Source organism: Ambystoma mexicanum, chromosome 2q (assembly GCF_040938575.1).
Source record: "Ambystoma mexicanum isolate Mex_15411 chromosome 2q, UKY_AmexF1_1, whole genome shotgun sequence".
NCBI lineage: Eukaryota > Metazoa > Chordata > Amphibia > Caudata > Ambystomatidae > Ambystoma > Ambystoma mexicanum.
The window spans coordinates 429301667-429315778 of NC_090924.1; the positions used below are offsets into that span (position 1 = coordinate 429301667).

General features: G+C 45.7%; 1 protein-coding gene across 5 annotated transcripts in view; it reads left to right on the forward strand.

Moving 5' to 3' along the window:
- Positions 1 to 12896: 12896 nt before the first annotated feature.
- The window catches only part of LOC138569471 (myoD family inhibitor-like), a 327234-nt gene continuing 326018 nt past the window's right edge, over positions 12897 to 14112 (forward strand). For 3 of the 5 annotated variants that reach the window (XM_069647463.1, XM_069647468.1, XM_069647469.1), the window contains exon 1: positions 13293 to 13711. The gene's annotated coding sequence lies outside the window, so the exon portion shown is untranslated. The other 2 variants (XM_069647464.1, XM_069647465.1) reach the window with 2 other exon arrangements.

Here is a 14112-nt window from a genome sequence, read left to right on the forward strand (position 1 = left end):
GGATGCAGATCTTATAGGCAACAGGGGAGATCTTGTCTATAATTTCAAACGGTCCCTTCCATGTAGGCAAGAATTTTCGCTGTTTGGCCTGGTTCCTTTGGAAATTGTATAGATAGACCCGATCACCCACCTTATATTCCTTTCGGGTAGTTTTTAGATCATAGTGGGTCTTCATGCTCTCGGCTGATCTTTCTAGATTCCGCTGAGCATAGGCAAAAGCATGTTGAAGGTGTTTCCTTAAATTCTCCACATACTCATGAGTTGTGGAGGCATTTATCAGTGTCTGCTCTTGGGTCCTGTAGAGCAAATGCTGGGGAAGCACCATCTTGCGCCCCGTCATCAACTCAAATGGTGACATTTTGGTTGCAGATGAAGGGGTAGATCTGATGGCCATTAGGACCAGAGGTAGTCGGATATCCCAACTTGGTCCAGAATCTGCCACAAACTTTTTTAATATGCTCACAATTGACCGGTTGTAGCGTTCCACTGCTCCAGAAGAAGCTGGCCTGTAAGCAATGTGTAGCTTCCTTTTAACCCCCAGTATCTCCCACATCTTTGTCATTACTTCACTGGTGAAGTGGCTACCTCTGTCTGACTCAATCCTTTGAGGTAGACCAAAACGGGAAAAGATGTGGTTAATCATCAGGGCAGCTGCTGTTTCTGCCTTGCAGTTTGGGGCCGGGAGACATTCCACCCACTTGGTAAACAAGCATGTAACGGTCAACATGTACTTGTTTCCTCTAGACGAGCGAATTACAGGGCCTACAAAGTCGATTTGCAAATCTGACCATGGCAGTGTCATCCCCCTCTTTTGGAGAGGCGCACGGTGTGTGAGGGATGATGGCTGAAATTGTGCACACACAAGACACCCCTTAAAGTATTGGTCAAAGTTTTGCCCCATGTGTGGTCAGTATGCAACCTCTCTTAAGATTTCCAGTGTTGTGTGAAACCCCCTATGACCAGCGATGGCCGCATCATGGGCCTGACTTAACATCAGGCTTCGGAATGAGGTAGGAACCACCCACTGATCATGGCCAGCTTGGGATTTCCTTACCAACAAACCGTCTTGGATTTGGAACATCTTTGGACATTTCATCAACACTCTAAGGTCCTCCTTCCCAATGTAATCGGTATCCGTCAGGGGAAAGTTCTCAGGGTCCTCAAGGTGTTGGTAAAACTTACCAATTATTGGATCCCACTTCCGAGCTGTAATCAAATCAGCATCAGGGGTCTCCTTACTCCATTGTGCAGTTGAAAGATCATTGTGAGCATTCGTCTGGGACCTAGTGATAGCAGTGACCTGGATTTCCCCCAACAGGGACTCTATTTCTATTAGATCCCCTTGGATGGCCCCGGTTTTGGCCAGCTGATCAGCTAAGTCATTTCCAGTTTTGTCTGGTCCCTCTACTTTGGAATGACCCTTGATCTTTTTCCAGTAGATGGTCATCCCATTCGATGAGACCAGATCATCAATGTTTTGAATTAACTTCCCATGTTTCAAGGGTTTGTTATTAGCACATAACATGCCTCTGGTTTTCCAGTTAACCAGGTGCTCCACGAACTCGTTCCGTACATAATCCGAATCTGTGATTATGACCAGTTCGTGGAGTTGATGTTGGACAGCAGTGAGGATGGCCTGATGCACAGCCATCAATTCTGCCACCTGACTACTTCGGGGACCAATTTTGTGTCCAGCGGAGGGTTCTGGAAACTCCTTCACCCATGCATTCCCTACGCCGGCCACCAGTTCTTTCTCCCCGTTGTTGTCAACATGGTAAGAGCATCCATCCACATAGACAGTGGGCATTCCCTCACACTTGTCTTCTTCAAAGACTTTGTGTGGGGAATTAAGGTATGCCTCCAGGTTGTCCTTGATTTTTAGACTTTCGTCTTCTAGACAGTTTTCTCTGGCACAATTATGCAAGTCAGCCAGACCTTGCGCGAGGGGACTCTTCTTGTTTTGGCCATATCTGACCTCCACAGGAAAGCCTTGCATTGACAGAATCCAGGAAGTAATTCGGGAATTACTCACATTTCCGGCCCGGATTCTGTCACTTTGGAGATATTGCAGAGGCTGGTGTGGAGTCTCCACTATGATGTGTTCCCCCTGGATAAACGGGCGGTAATTCTTCAATGCCCACACCGTTGCCAGGAGTGCCTTCTCACAATCGTTGAATTTTTCCTCCACAGAGGATAAAGTTTTGCTCACATAGGAGATTACTTTATTGACCTTGTCATGCTTTTGGTATAATACTGCCATCAAGCACGTATTAGAGAACCCTGTCTCCAGGAAGAACTCCTTGTTTCTGACAGGGTAAGCTAGGCAAGGCGCTTGTGAGAGGCTTCTTTTGAGTTGTCTTACTGCCTTGGATTGTTCTGGACCCCATTCCCACCTGACCCCCCGTTCAAGAGATGAATCAGGGGTCTAGTGATCTCTGCGTAGCCTTCAATGAACTTTCTGCTGTAATTTGTCAGTCCCAGGAGGCTCCTTAGTTCCCGCAGAGTTGTGGGATCCTTCAGTTTCTGGAGTGCTTCCACTTTCTTTTCCTGGGGACAGAGACCCTGAGGAGTAATCTCATGCCCCAAGAAATTAACACGGGTTCTACACCACTGTGCTTTCTGAAAGGAAAGTTTTGCTCTGGCGGCCCTCAACTGCGTCAGAACATAACGGATCTCCGCTATGTGTTCCTCCACAGATGAACTTTTGATGAGGACATAATCTACATAAGCCAGGTTACCCCTCGCACCCAGGTCAGGCATGGCCTTATGTAGGAAAATGTTGAATTCATTGCCAGAGTTGAGGTATCTGAAGGGAGTCCGGGTCCATATGTACTGCTGGCCGCCAAAGGTAAAAGCCAGTTTGTATTGGTCCTCCCTACTGACAGGCACGGTCCAGTATCCATTGGTCAGGTCTTTTGCTGTGAATACCTGTGACCCCTGAATCTGGGCCAGCCCTTGGTCAATGTAGGGCAGAGGCCATCGGGAAGTATGGACCCGTTTGTTGAGCTCCCTAAGGTCGGCGCAGAGTCTCCACTGGCCGTTTGGCTTCAATATTCCCAGCACCGGATTATTGAAGGTGCTGTGTACTGGACGGATTATTCCCCGGGACTCAAGGTTCTTAATTATTTCAGTAAGGGACTCCATGGATGCGAAAGGCAAACGATATTGCTTCAAAAACACTGGAGTCATTCCAGGGTCCGTGGGAATTGTTGTGGTGTGGATGTCGGTGCGACCACAGTCATATGAGTCTACCGCAAAGAGATCTTGGAAATCCAAGAAAACTTGTTTCAACTTTTGCTTCTGTTCCAGAGTCACGCAGGCATCAGCTAGGTTGACCCTCTCTTCCACTATCTGCCTGAAGCCTGGAAAGACTTCTGGTTTGGCTATCTCAGCGGCCTCCTCCAGCTGGGTGGAGAAGTCCCTGGTCAGAGTGCTGATTTGGACTGGAGGCTTCAGGTGGGAAAGGCAGCCCTCATGGACCTGGAAAATCACCTCATCCCTCCAGAAGTCACAAGTCACATCTTCCTTACCATAAGGGCAAGAAGTGTACACCTGGAAGTTCCCCCCATGCCAGGTGAAAATCCTGTCTGGTGTTGTGTTGTCCTCACTGTCACTGTCAAAACAGTCCTTGGGGATCGGTCCTAACAGTTCATTTCCTAAATCAATGGAGAAATGTCGGTCATCAACCGCCATTCCAATAATGGTGCCTGTGGCTAGAGTAATACTCTTTAAGTCGCTGTTATCCACCTCTATTGGAATGGTGTCATGTTCTATGTTGACTAATGGTGTTGGGTTTACCCCCAACCCTTGCTGTTGGTGAGAAGCATTTAGATGTATATAAGCATCAGGGTTTTTCAATGTTTGTCCTCTTTTAACTTTCACTTCCAGGGAGAATTGTCGGGTCCTTTCTGGGATGGTGACTTCCTCTTTGATCTGAATTTCAACTGCATAAGGTAGCAATTGAGCTGACCTAAATGCTTTTTCTGGATCATCAAAGCCCATGGGATTATCCACTAATCAGGACCAAGCTTTGAAGTTTATTAGGTCCAAACTAATGGCAAAGCGGTTGAGAATGTCACTGCCTAAGTAAAAGGCGGCAGTGACGTCTCGCACGACCCAACAATTATGGACTATGCTCTTGTTGCCAATGGAGATTTTGAGCATACACCTACTTGGCAGGAGATGTTTGGAATTAGGTGCTTCCAGGTCCATTTCCCATTTGTCTAGCAGTTTGAATGTGGGAATGGCTGGATCTTTTGGGAGTTGGCGGAACATGGCTTCGCTGATGAAGCTCTTACCGTTGTTCACACACACTCGAGCGAGAACATAGTCCTTCCCATCATTTAACTGAACAGGGATGAACAACTGCTCTCCAATTTGCTAAATATCAGCCAGGCTCTGAGCTGATTTCACATCTTTCTGGACTATAGGAGTGGGAGTTTCTGATTGTGGATTAGTAAAGAATTTCAGGGTGTTTCCTTCCAGTGTGGAATACCACCTTAAACTGGGAGGAAGGTTGATTTTCAGAAATAGAGAGGACCCCCCATCACCAGTCTGTTGTCCTACTGCTATTACTGTCACGTCTGGAATTTGGTTGTTCTGGAAGTTAAATTCTACTTGGTCAGATTTTTGTTCAACCATGTGGCAGGTGCCATTTAAACTAACATGGTTGACACTCTGTTTTAATTTTATTGGTCGGCTAGTCTGGGTCCAGAGGACCTTGTTTACGCAATCTATTATGGGTGACAACCTTCTCAGGAGGTCATTCCCTAGTAAACAAGGGGTGCTCTCTGGAGTCACTACTATGACTGGGTGTTTCACCTTGTGTCGCCCAATTTTGATGTCCAAATCTGCAGTCCCCTCGACAGGAATTTCCTTCCCGTCAAAGTTCTGCAGTTGTCCAGGAAGAGAGGTGAGAGGAATAGGGTAATTCTCCCCCCTTCCTGCATTTAGTTCATCAAAGGCCCTTTTGGACAGAAGGGTAGCTTGGTATCCAGTGTCCACCAGTGCCAAAATTGTACCCTGCCCCTGTACTTGTACCGGGGCATAATATCTTCCCTCCTTCTCCTCAAGGGGGCACAGATAATGCACATTTTTGGACAACTGGTGGGCTAACTTTCTGGTTTTGGACATGGCGAGAGAAGAGATTTGGGAGGAATTCTGTGGAGCGTCTTGGGAATCTGAAAGAAAAAGTTGGCAACTGGAGATCAGAGCCATTGTGGGTTCCCCTGGTTCCGGTTCTGGGCCGCCCCCCCCTTTTTGGAGGCAGTCACCAGGATGGGTTTGAACCAGGGGATTTCGGTATTGTGGGTTCTGGGATGAGATGATGGGCGGCGGTAGCTCAGTCTCCATATCTCCCCAGTCTGAATTGGCATCCCTTGGGACCCATTTTTCTTTGGTTCCCCCATCTCTAAAGGAGAAGATCCTTTTCCCAGGATCCTCTGAGGATTCCTCTCCCCCAAATTGGAAGATCTGTACCTCCTCCCAAAGACAAATGGGTCCCAAGGGATGCCAATTCAGACTGGGGAGATATGGAGACTGAGCTAGAGGGCTGTTGACAGGAAACACTCAAAATTAACATACCCCATTCAACAGAAAGAGCCTTTTGTGTGGGCTCCAGCAGGCTGCCTGGAAGTCTCTCCTCAATCAATCAACAGGGTCATGTGATATCCTGCCTCCTGGGGTGGAATCTCTGAGGTGTTAAGGTTTCCCAGCCTCTTGGCCTCTGGGAACAGCAGGTGGCTAAGATTTCCAATTAACCAATAAGCTTTGAAGTCCCTGCCCCTCTTACAACTCCTAAATACAGTTTCCCTGTCAGAGTTTTGACCGCTAGCGCCACCTTGGGGAATTTGTCGGTACTGCATCCATTTTTGAGTTGTCTTGAATTACTGCATTTCAATAGAGTGGTCTTTTGCTTGATAGTATAGGACCCTTGCTTAACCTTTTTTTGATGGCATCCTCACAGTAGAGTGGTGATGTGGAACCCCCCACAAGAAGGTTGTATCTTTGGAGTGGTCTCGTGCCAACTGCGCAGTTCTCCTATTCTGGCGTGAATGTGGGCGGCGACAGCTCATCCCCACATCTACCCAGTCTATTGATTCAACATGGGTCAAAACCCTTGAAAGTACTGCTTTGTCTGAGTGTCTGGAATCATTCAGGAACGTCACGTTTATCCTTTAAAAGGATCATTAAACAAATGCTGCTGACACTTTTTTGATTGAGTACAGGCCGAGCCTAACTGAGACAGTGCAAACAAAGTCCATACCCTTCATGTGCTGGACAGACTTTCATTTGATGGTTTGCAGGGGAGTGGTGAGCTGAGACAAAACTCTTCATATTTTTAATGTATCTCTGGTCTCACCTGATTTTTGCAGTTGAAATCCATTGAGCTGGAACAATTGTTTATAAAGTCGCTGTTGGAAAATTGTATTTTATTTTAGGGGTCTATTGATTTCCCCATGAGACATCTGAAAGTTACAGGTTACAATTCCCAATCCAAATAATATAATTAAGAGAATCTAGCTGTTGCAGGGATCCCAATAAGTTCCAAACCCCGAGTAAAAAAAGCTCAGCAGTCAGTGTGCCTGAAGCTAAAAACTATTCAGCTTGCAGGCCAAGGTTATAAAGCAAGATGGCTCACTGGAAGGGTGCCTGCGGCAGAGATGTGCTTGTAATATCGAAATATGGATTATAATTATCTCCCTCCAACTTTCTCATGTTGCCAAAATAAGTCCCTTTGAATTGAGAGAGAGATGTTACTGATGAACGTGGCTATTTTTTTAACCAAAATGCAGCCGTCTATGGCAGAAATATTCTTCCCAACATTAGAGAGTTAACAAAGAGGGATATTTGTGTAATACAGACAAGGGGATACAAGCTTACCATTTAGAAATATTGGACCAAATGGATGTCCATTCCATGTGAAACAAAAAAGTCAAACAGACATACCCATGCCAATTAAAGAACTGAAAATCAGCACTGTCCCTTCCTTGTAGGGATAGCCGAGAATCTTGCAGGACTCAGTATTATCTATATATTTCTATCTGGTGTCTTCTACCATGCCCCAAAATGCCACAAACAATCTCCACCCAAAAAAGAAAGACAAATACTAGTAATTTATCTCAAATGCCTCATCCCCACTTAGCACCAAAGGTAGAAAGCATGGCTTTAGCATCCCAATGATTTGTATTCAGTGGCACTTCAGCAGTCAGCAAGGTGCTAATTGATGTATCCACTCCTTATGTGTTTCAGTGCCTTACTGGAGCCATAAGGCTAATGATGGGCACGCCCAAAAGGAACATTTGAAAGTACAAGTAGACACATCCAAGTCTTCCCTCACAGTGATTGCATCCATGCATGCTATACTTTTGGGCTAGTCTTAGTTACTTGGGCCCTGTCCAACAAGCAACACCTATGAATGCACACAAATATAAACTGTGCTGTTGTTGAACAGCTTATTTTCCAGTAATGTATTCCTTTTACTGTTTACACAAACATCTTCAGTACACAGCGAAGAAATTAAATGCAATAAAGAATGGATTAACTCATTTTAATGTTTTTTTTATTTTACAAAATGTTTTCCTTGCTTACATAACTTTATTAAAAGGCAAATATTTGGCTCTGTATTCGGCTCCAGACGAGTACTTGCCCAACTATTTGGTATTTGGCCGAATTTTTAACTCAACTATTTGGTACACCACTACTGAGAGCAGACTCACTCGTTCCCTCACTGACTGATGAAGAGGAAGAAGAAGAATTGATAACAACAGGAAGGAGAAGGAATAGATTGCTCTCCTTTGTGGCCCATTTTGGATTATTGTCAGTGCCTTGTAAGTGGGGGCTAGTAGGAGTTATAGTCCCAAGCATTGTTCAGAGGGAGAGACAGAACCAGTCCATAAGATGGAGCCCACCTGTTTGTGAGACAGCCAACAGAAATTCCTATGGGAGTATAATATAAAGGGGAAATAATCCTGAGGAGAGCGATACTATACATGGAATCAGATGATTAAGTATGGCCCCGTTATTTGCCAGTACAGAGGGGTGGCAAAATAAAAATTGATTGTGCTTCCTGACTTAGGGAACTTTTCAGAAGTGTATGTGTTTCTAGAAAAATATATATTTATAGACTAGGTCCACGGTGTGTATACAGTAAGATTCCCTGACTCTTTCGCTGTGTATGATATGATATTTATTTTTTATTATTACATTTTTTTATGGTTGAAAAAGAACTTTATTGAAGGTTTTATTTTTGACATACCTATCTGAAGTGTCCTATGTAAAATTGCATGAAATAAATTGCGTATAAAAAACCCAAACCAATTCTAGCCAAGCAAACACTGCATAGGAAAGGAAACCAAGGGAAGAACAAATCAACGACAGACATTACATTCATGATGGATTGTCCTCAACCGTCAAAACTACTATCATGTCTTCATGCAACTTTTTAAACTGTATACTATAGATCTTTCAATTTTTACAAAATTATATTTGAGTTAGCATAGACTTTCAATTGATTATCTTTTAAATAAATAGAGACTGTCAGACAACACTCACTAGTTGCAAGGACTGAAGCCTGACGCTTTGTGGGTCTGAATATATCTGGGCATAACAATTACTCGGATCTCATTTCCTATTGCATTTATCATGGAACGCATGAATACATTGGCTGTTGATTCCATTTATGACAGCAGTTAAAAATGGCAGTGTCATGAAGGAAGTCACAAAATATATAGTTTCAAAGCATAAACCTTTTTTTGAAAAATGGACATGGGGACTTCGGTTTCCTCTTGAAGCTTACAGTGCTCCTGGAGACTTGGAGTCATAGCATTCTGATGACCACCTCGGTTCGTGGCAGGAGCCGTCGAGGCGCACTTGTTGGGAACGACCTTTATGATATGATATGATAAGTCATTTGTAACATGCCTGTACACAAGTGTTTCGAGGTGCGACAAGGGAGGGAATTCAGAGGGAGGACAAGACAAACTATCTTACTAGGCCCTGTGTCATTCAGATCGTGCAAGTGCGACAACTCAAAGTGCAGTGGCAAGGGAAGTGGGGGAAGTGCAATCAGGGCAGCATTGATCTGAGTAAGTGCAGCCAGGGCAGCATGGCTTTGGGTAAGTGCAAGGAGGCAAGGGACTGCAGGCTTACAGTTAAAGCCCTAAGAGCGTGGAGGTCCCGGAGGAAGTGCAGGAGAGACTGATCGTGGAGGAGCCTGTTACCCAGTGAGATACTGAGGGTAGCCAACCAACCAGTCAGTGCAGCTTACAAGTCGATCAGCAGGGTAGAGAGAGAGAGAAAGCAGAGGAGAAAAGGAAGGTAATGACACTTAGCACATAAGAATTATCGGGGCGTTAAATGGACAACTCACTGTGTGCATACGTAGAAAAATAATATAATTGAAGTCATTCTTGAGTATAACATCAGGCAGAATATTGTTGTGAATGATAAGTTGCTCCAGACAAAAGGGAAAGGGTGATTCCTTGCTACTGATTTTCCCATTTTTAAGTTGCTCTTTAAAAGGGAGAATGGTACGCTTTTACCTTGTAATTATGATACGATATGATATGGCATTTATAACGCGCCTATACACAAGTGTTTCAAGACGCAATGAGGCAAGGGAGGCGGAACAAAGGGAAGACAGACAATGGTCTTACTAGGCCAGGTGTCATTCAGATCGGGCAAGCACATGGGAAGGGGGGAAGGGAAGTGCGAGGGGAAAGGGAGAGGGGAAAGTGCAGTACATGGGATAGTAGAATAAATAAGATAAATAAATAAGGGGCCAGCTGGTGGCAAGTGCATGGTAAGTGCAGACAAAGTGCTGGGAGGGGGACTGTAAGGATACAGAGACAGTCCCGAGGTGCAGGGGTTGCCAAGGAGGCAGTGCCGGTGGGCAAATGGCTGGGCCTGGGCCCAAGATCAGTGAGAGTGGCCCGGTAACCAGTGCAGTTTCATTCAGGAATTTAGCAGGGGAGAGGGGGAGAGAAAGCAGAAGCAAAGAGGAAGATTTTGAGGTGCTTCCGGAACCGGAGATGGTTCTCCTCAAGTTTTACGGAGGCAGGAAGGCTGTTCCAGAGGGAGGTCCCTGCCGCAGGGAGAGATCTAGCCCCAATTCGTTGCTTGGAGAAGCGACTGACTCTGAGGGAGTTGGAGGCGGATGAAATTAAAATTAAATAGAAATATCACTGAAGGGAATCTAGCCTACATACATGTTTAACGTTTTCTTTTCTACAAGTCAGTTACATACAGGACGGTCCAATAGTTCATTGAAATTGAGCTATTTAATGCTGTTGAAATTCTGGCATGCCTATTAAGTAAGGGGTGAGATCTATTTGCAATAAAGGGGAAATAGAGAGAATAGGATAGAAAGGGATTTTTAACAAATGAAATGTTTATCCTGGACCCTCAAGCATTTTTATTCAATGGTGCATTCATGCCCTGGAGAAACAAAACATAAGTGATGATTTGTGTGTTACAAAAGTCTCTATTTCTATAACTGTAGATTTGAAAACTGAGGGTTTACTGTGTTGATCATTTTTTCATCATCGCATTAGAATTTACTGAAGGCATATTTTTTATCTTAAAACAATTCTAAAATGTTCTATTTCGTTGATAAATATACCTTCTGTGCAACCCTGTGTGCTTCTTGTCCCGAAAGAGGAGGGAGTCTTTTGGGAATAAATTCTGTTAAAATGGGGGTCCCAGATTCATGGAAAGAACTTTATAAAATAAAATTGTGCGTGCCTGGTTTGGGGTGGGTGGAAAGTTCCCCTGAATTAGATGTCACCCCATTAAAACAACCAACAATGCCCAACACTGTTCTTAATGTGCACTGAGGATCTGTATTGCAGCACATGCTTCTGAAGGACTTTACATGCGCCTAGGAAGTGTCTATCCTTGACCCTTTGTGATTGTGGTCCATCCCCTACTCTGACCCGGGACTGGGGAGACATCATACATTATAACACAAGGGGTTGTCCCGCCAGGCAAGTCATTTAATATAAAACGTAATTTCTACTATTTCAATGGTGTGAGGATTTAGAGAGTTTGATGCCTATCTATCAAGAGCCTGTAACCAGGAAGTGTCACACACAAACATATAAATCTAGATTAAGGCATGTTTCATGTTTCGCCATATATCAAAATGTATTATGCATTTGGTTAGGCACACGTATTTGTCTTAATATGAATACCATTAAACAGTTTAACAGAAAGCAAAAAAATGTAAGAGAACAAGAATCAAGCATTTGATATTCAACAGATACAGTGTTGGCTGAAGAAATTTCACTCAGCCATACCTTTATGTACAAAGAAGTTGGTCAAAATACATATATAATACATAAGTACTGAAACAAATAATAATAGCACAAGCTTTCGAGAGAAATATAAACCCTCTACCAGTTTAGTTGGATGTACGTGTACCTCTCTATCTCGCTAATTGCTCGGTGCTGAAACTGGGAAAACCAGCCCAAAAGGCAATTCATGGGCTCAGGGGTCTACGTAAACCTCAGATTCTAAATGTTCGAATTGAGAAGCCCGTTTACAGCGTGTCTCACCTGTGCAAGCAGGGCTAAATGCGTTTTGGCGGTAGTGACCAAGTTGTTCCGCCTTCCTCAGGACCAAGATCAAATTATTTGGATAACCCCTAAGGATCAAGGTTAATAAGAAAATGTCACATTATTGGGGGCGCATTTCAATCTAATCCATAGATTCAGTATTGGCCTAGTTTTAGCATACATGGCACCCTCCATTGAGTGAAATTCTAAGAGCTAAAAGGAGGTTTAAAAAATTATGTAAAAGTATCATCCCATCGTCATTAAACCTACAGACTGCTACCAATTACCTCACTAAATGTGTTTGTGAAACAACTGAGAAAAGAGGAAGAGTCAGAAGGCACACCTTTGAGTGGTGTGGGAGACACCTAGGGTGTCGGTGAAGGGTCTGATCTCTGAGTGGTAGTCTGACTAATGGGCTTGGAATTTGATTTACCATCTGTGGGATGCTTGAATGCTGTGCTGGTAGTTATTGCTCTACAAGCAAGCTAAATCTATGTGTGTCCATTCACTAGAGCCGGTGTTAGGATGTTCTGATAATATTGCTGATCTTCACATGATTTGATGATTGTGTTGCTAACTTTTTATTTTTATGTCATAGGGAGAGTTACGGGGTGGACCTAGCCAGGGAGGAGCTTTGGCGCTGCGGTTCCGCATGGCCACACTCGAGACAAATTTGGACGACGGGCACTGACTCTCCTTTAGGGACAGTTGAGACTCTTTGTCAACTGAAGTTCAGTGGTCCCAGGGCTACACTGTCTGGCAGTGGATAACCAGAGGCGTATGTCTGCCACTTTGCAAATGGCAAACCAGAAGTGGCACGTGTCACCGGTGGACTACAAACTTGTTGCCAGTCCGGAAAACCGTTGGGCTACCTTATAAGTGATAAGGACATTGCCTTGCTTACATGGCTGAGACCACTCCAATTTGTTTGCTCCAATAAAATGTGATCTTTGTGTTTCCAAAAAATATACAATTGTTTCTGTGGTTATTGGGAGTGGAATAGTAACCTTGGCATGCATGCCCTGGATCCCAGGCGAAGAGGGGGGCCACAGTGGGGGATGGCACCGCTCAGTGCCCACTGTCTGTCCAAGTAAACCGTGCATGTGGATCGCTGCATATACTCCTATGCATTTCTGGACTATGTAGAGGCAAGGCGAATCTTTAAGGCGGCTGGGCAAGCAATGCCTCTGGTCCATGCCCACTCTCTGTCCATTACCGCTCCGCTTGCCCCGGTGCACTTCCGTGTATATGGTGCCCGGTACATTTGCAGAGCTGCACGTGCGCCTATGCAATGTCCGCCCAACCCCCACAGTGCACAGTACAGCTCTTGACCTGCACATTCCTCCACCATGGCATCACATGCATAAAGCCAATTAAGTGAACCGCTTCATTCAGCAAATACTTGGTATGATGTTGGCGGGCCTCCGAGCCCTGAAAGAGGTGCCTTCAGTCAGAGAGGAACCCGGGGCCTGGGCCAGCTCTCACTTTGAGGTAATTAGTAGCAGCAGGCGGCGGCGCAGGAGTAAATCTCTCCCTCGCTCCCTCACTCTCTCTCTCTCGACTCTCACACCCCCACGCACCCACCCCGCCTGAATGTTTCATCTGTGCCTGTGCTCGGCTCCGCACTCAGGCTGCAGTGAAGGCGAGGGCGAATTCGCTGCTGCAGGCCGGGCAGGAAGACACGGCGAGGGGTGCAGAGAGAGAGCGAGCGGGAGGCAGGGGACGGGAGAGGTACAGAGACGGTGTCAGCGGGATTGGGGAATATAGAGGGGGGAGGGTCAGAGATATAGGGACGAAGAGACCGCGAGGCGCAGAGAGAGACAGCGATGGCATGAAGCAGTGAGCAGCGTGGGAGGGAGAAGCCTTCATAGATTCCAGGGCTCCTGTGGCAGCAGGTGTTGGGGGCGGATGGGCTGTGGCGGTGCAGGCACCGCAGTCTCGCTGTCTCCCGGAGGGTCCCGGGGCAGGACCTGCAGCGAGAGCGCGCGAGACGGCGGCTCCAGACGCCACCACATCTGCGCCAAACTAGCCTGCATCGACACCCGCCCCCTCTGCCACCGAACCGGGTGCCCCTGCACGGCCGCCGCCGCTCCCCAGTGAAGCCTCCGCCGCGCCACTCGCCACTCGATCCGCGCCCGGCGACTCGGATAGAGCAGGTAAGGCCACTTGCAGAAACTTGCATGTTAAGGCATGTCGTTTTCTTTAGTCGGCAATCCAAAATAACACTTCATCTGACCTGCACAGAGGATTAGCTTTCCCAAGTTTTTCCCAGGCAGCCCCCATCTATTAAATTACACTTTCGGCTATTGAGTAGCTTGCCACAGCACACAACACACAATGCATTATCCCATTGATACGCAATACTTTTTTTTTTTTAACACCAAATGCCATGCTTTTTGTGGAACTCAGAAGAATTAAGGGTTGAGTTGTGCATGACCTCTTCGAAATCTTTGACCTGCAGGTTACACACAGACCTCTGCAGAAGACGCTCAGCGCCGGATGGCTACGATTAGGACGAAGGCAGAGCGTGCCAATCATGTATAATGCACCGCAAATA